We start from the raw sequence: 5000 nt of genomic DNA on the forward strand, positions 1-5000 counted from the left end.
GACATTCCCGCTGTCCCTAAACGTGCTCTAAGTCTGTGCGCGACCGCGTCGCTCACTGTACGGATTCCGATGCTGAGCGATCAGCTATGGGCCGCCCCATCCACGTCGGTCCCCGTGGGCGTTGCACTCGCAGTCGCAAAGACTCTGGGCAATGGCTATGTGCGCTCCGCAATATATTACTGGGACGAGTAATGAGGGTCCGAGCCCCCAGTGTGGGGAAAGTGTTTCGCAGCCCTGACCCACCGGCACGGTGTTGCGTCCCCCCACCTCAAACATGTGACGTAGTCACACCACCGGTTTTGACTAATAGACAGAATGTTTATAATCATATGCCATACACCGGGGGACGATGCCGCGAGGTGTAGCTAGCTAGTGCAGTCGCACCGCTACTACTGTACAGAGATAGAACAGGCATTGACTATACATACATTAAGCTTATACGCGGCGGTGCTTAGTAATACGCGCAGTCATCGGAATATAGATAACACATACAACTGTCCCTATACATGCTGAACGTCTGTGCACACAATGTCAACCACACGTCACCCACACACTCCATCACCCACTAGTCTATGCCTGTAACAGACGCAGGACACAACATCTAAGTACCAGCATGGAACAACATCCAGTGCATCCTCTCGGCCACAGTACACCATCCACACTATGATAACCAGACCGGGACGTCGAACCAGAAAACTGAATATCCCACTCTTCCTACAACCACCATTGCTCAGATACGCCACCAACACCCACACATGTCCTACACAGGGGTGCACCCAACAGCACCACACTGCCGCATCTCACAGCACATAAACAATGGCAGGAATGAAAGACACAGGTGTGCCACTCCTTTGCCACAAACACAGAACGGGCGCGCCACCTGCCATGAGCCACAAGTGCAACTGACGTGACATATCTGATAGTGCCTCAGGCGTCCACTTACTACCATCACTATCAACGAACCTCGCCACCCCACCCCCCCCCACACACACCATCCCTTAACCCAACTTCTGCCTTAACCTAACCCAACTTCTGCCTTAACCTAACCCAACTTCTGCCTTAACCTAACCCAACTTCTGCCTTAACCTAACCCAACTTCTGCCTTAACCTAACCCAACTTCTGCCTTAACCTAACCCAACTTCTGCCTTAACCTAACCCAACTTCTGCCTTAACCTAACCCAACTTCTGCCTTAACCTAACCCAAGTTGCGCCTTAACCTAACCCAAGTTGCGCCTTAACCTAACCCAAGTTGCGCCTTAACCTAACCCAAGTTGCGCCTTAACCTAACCCAAGTTGCGCCTTAACCTAACCCAAGTTGCGCCTTAACCTAACCCAAGTTGCGCCTTAACCTAACCCAAGTTGCGCCTTAACCTAACCCAACTTCTGCCTTAACCTAACCCAACTTCTGCCTTAACCTAACCCAACTTCTGCCTTAACCTAACCCAACTTCTGCCTTAACCTAACCCAAGTTGCGCCTTAACCTAACCCAAGTTGCGCCTTAACCTAACCCAAGTTGCGCCTTAACCTAACCCAAGTTGCGCCTTAACCTAACCCAAGTTGCGCCTTAACCTAACCCAAGTTGCGCCTTAACCTAACCCAAGTTGCGCCTTAACCTAACCCAAGTTGCGCCTTAACCTAACCCAAGTTGCGCCTTAACCTAACCCAAGTTGCGCCCTAACCTAACCCACGTTGCGCCTTAACCTAACCCACGTTGCGCCTTAACCTAACCCACGTTGCGCCCTAACCTAACCCACGTTGCGCCCTAACCTAACCTACGTTGCGCCCTAACCTAACCTACGTTGCGCCCTAACCTAACCTACGTTGCGCCCTAACCTAACCTACGTTGCGCCCTAACCTAACCTACGTTGCGCCCTAACCTAACCTACGTTGCGCCCTAACCTAACCTACGTTGGGCCCTAACCTAACCCACGTTGCGCCCTAACCTAACCCACGTTGCGCCCTAACCTAACCCACGTTGCGCCCAAACCTAACCCACGTTGCGCCCTAACCTAACCCACGTTGCGCCCTAACCTAACCCACGTTGCGCCTTAACCTGCCCTGTAATTGTTAGTTATATGAATCTAGGAATTCGTGTAGCGTTGCCTAATTGCAACCATCTCAACATAGTTCACTTCGCGCACACTGTGGTGTTCTGCGTATTGATTCATTTTACGGTGCGTACCCTCACATCTTGCGAGTGTTGCTTACTTTCCACATGGTCCCGCTATCCACTGTATTGTGTACTGCAATAGGACGTATATCGCCCCCGCCCCCCCCCCCCCCCCTCCCCTCCTGTCACCTCTAGCTCGTCGGTCAGGAGTTCGCGTGTTGAATGCGCTTCGCAGCTGTGCAATGGCATTCGCATACGTACGCTGGCCACCTTCCACGTGTTCTTTCGTGCACACGTCGCAGCGTGTATGTATGCTGATGGAGTGCGTCGTGACACACAACATCCAGGCATGCAAGACTCGTAGAAGTCGCAAATGTAGATGGATGTCTACGTTTGCTGCCCAAGTTACGCAAATGAACTGGAAATCCGTTGTTGCGCGGTTGTTCGCGCTGGAGGTGAATCGTTGATATCGACGATCGGTACAGGTATTAACCGGTTGCTTCAGCGACACCCGTCATACCCACGAACGTGAGTGGGCATGTGGGTATGAAGCGATACGCGGCGGTGGCTGGGTGGGACCGTCCCCGGCCGGTGAGGGGGGGGCGCCCGGCGTGCTGGCCGCGCGCTGCGTGGGCGCACGCGCGGCAGCCGGCTGGTGGGGGCGCCCAGTGGCAGGCGCGCCGGCTGACGGAGGCGGCAGGCGGCGCATCTGCGTGCCGGCGCACCCAGCGCGCGGCGCCGTGCGGCCAAAGTGGGTCCTCCCGGGCCCGGTGCGAAGCGCGGTGGACATCTGCAGTGTGCTGGTCCGATTGAGGACTGTGTGCGTTGAGGATGCGCCGCCGCCCGGCACTCGGCGCCGCGACGCCGTCTGCTGCTCGGTCGCCCCCGCGGTTCTCGCAGGTGGTTTGTATCGCAGCTGTGCGGATGTGTTGGCGCGTGCGCTGTGCTGGGAGAGTTCGCTTTGGCACCCAAGTGGGGCTCTGCCCCTCTGTGGCGCTGGCGTTGGAGCTGCCCGGTCACTGTTTGTGGCCGCGTGTTGTCTCCCGCCGGCAACACCACGACAGCACGCTCCCGGGCCTCTGTCGGCAGCGGCAAGCTCAGTTGGGAGCACGGGTGGTCGCACTGAAAGCGTCTACTCGCCTATCTCCGGGCGATTGCGCCTCTCTCGAACCCGACCAAGTACTTAGGACGGCGCTGCGCGCCGCCGGGACCTGAGAGGGTTTCGAGGTGTATCGTGCAGGGGAGCCCAGCCTCCTCCTGTTTGCAGAATAATTGAGCGGACGCTTGCGTGTTCGCGCGGGCCCCCGGGACACACTCCCGGGCGGCCGGCTGCTCAGCTCTAGTTGACGCAGCTCCCTGGTTGATCCTGCCAGTAGTCATATGCTTGTCTCAAAGATTAAGCCATGCATGTCTCAGTACAAGCCGCATTAAGGTGAAACCGCGAATGGCTCATTAAATCAGTTATGGTTCCTTAGATCGTACCCACGTTACTTGGATAACTGTGGTAATTCTAGAGCTAATACATGCAAACAGAGTCCCGACCAGAGATGGAAGGGACGCTTTTATTAGATCAAAACCAATCGGTCGGCTCGTCCGGTCCGTTTGCCTTGGTGACTCTGAATAACTTTGGGCTGATCGCACGGTCTTCGTACCGGCGACGCATCTTTCAAATGTCTGCCTTATCAACTGTCGATGGTAGGTTCTGCGCCTACCATGGTTGTAACGGGTAACGGGGAATCAGGGTTCGATTCCGGAGAGGGAGCCTGAGAAACGGCTACCACATCCAAGGAAGGCAGCAGGCGCGCAAATTACCCACTCCCGGCACGGGGAGGTAGTGACGAAAAATAACGATACGGGACTCATCCGAGGCCCCGTAATCGGAATGAGTACACTTTAAATCCTTTAACGAGTATCTATTGGAGGGCAAGTCTGGTGCCAGCAGCCGCGGTAATTCCAGCTCCAATAGCGTATATTAAAGTTGTTGCGGTTAAAAAGCTCGTAGTTGGATTTGTGTCCCACGCTGTTGGTTCACCGCCCGTCGGTGTTTAACTGGCATGTATCGTGGGACGTCCTGCCGGTGGGGCGAGCCGAAGGCGTGCGACCGCCTCGTGCGTGCTCGTGCGTCCCGAGGCGGACCCCGTTGAAATCCTACCAGGGTGCTCTTTATTGAGTGTCTCGGTGGGCCGGCACGTTTACTTTGAACAAATTAGAGTGCTTAAAGCAGGCAAGCCCGCCTGAATACTGTGTGCATGGAATAATGGAATAGGACCTCGGTTCTATTTTGTTGGTTTTCGGAACCCGAGGTAATGATTAATAGGGACAGGCGGGGGCATTCGTATTGCGACGTTAGAGGTGAAATTCTTGGATCGTCGCAAGACGAACAGAAGCGAAAGCATTTGCCAAGTATGTTTTCATTAATCAAGAACGAAAGTTAGAGGTTCGAAGGCGATCAGATACCGCCCTAGTTCTAACCATAAACGATGCCAGCCAGCGATCCGCCGCAGTTCCTCCGATGACTCGGCGGGCAGCCTCCGGGAAACCAAAGCTTTTGGGTTCCGGGGGAAGTATGGTTGCAAAGCTGAAACTTAAAGGAATTGACGGAAGGGCACCACCAGGAGTGGAGCCTGCGGCTTAATTTGACTCAACACGGGAAACCTCACCAGGCCCGGACACCGGAAGGATTGACAGATTGATAGCTCCTTTCTTGATTCGGTGGGTGGTGGTGCATGGCCGTTCTTAGTTGGTGGAGCGATTTGTCTGGTTAATTCCGATAACGAACGAGACTCTAGCCTGCTAACTAGTCGCGTGACATCCTTCGTGCTGTCAGCGATTACTTTTCTTCTTAGAGGGACAGGCGGCTTCTAGCCGCACGAGATTGAGCAATAACAG

At 54.8% G+C, this 5000-nt stretch overlaps 1 non-coding gene across 1 annotated transcript in view; it reads left to right on the plus strand.

Moving 5' to 3' along the window:
* Nucleotides 1-3464: 3464 nt before the first annotated feature.
* LOC126197331 (small subunit ribosomal RNA) overlaps nt 3465-5000 on the plus strand; it is a 1910-nt gene continuing 374 nt past the window's right edge. Inside the window, exon 1 of the ribosomal RNA XR_007539699.1 lies at nt 3465-5000. This exon is cut by the window's right edge and continues 374 nt beyond it. This is a non-coding gene — a ribosomal RNA (small subunit ribosomal RNA).

The sequence above is a fragment of the Schistocerca nitens genome, chromosome 7 (genome assembly GCF_023898315.1).
Source record: "Schistocerca nitens isolate TAMUIC-IGC-003100 chromosome 7, iqSchNite1.1, whole genome shotgun sequence".
In the NCBI taxonomy this organism is placed as follows: domain Eukaryota; kingdom Metazoa; phylum Arthropoda; class Insecta; order Orthoptera; family Acrididae; genus Schistocerca; species Schistocerca nitens.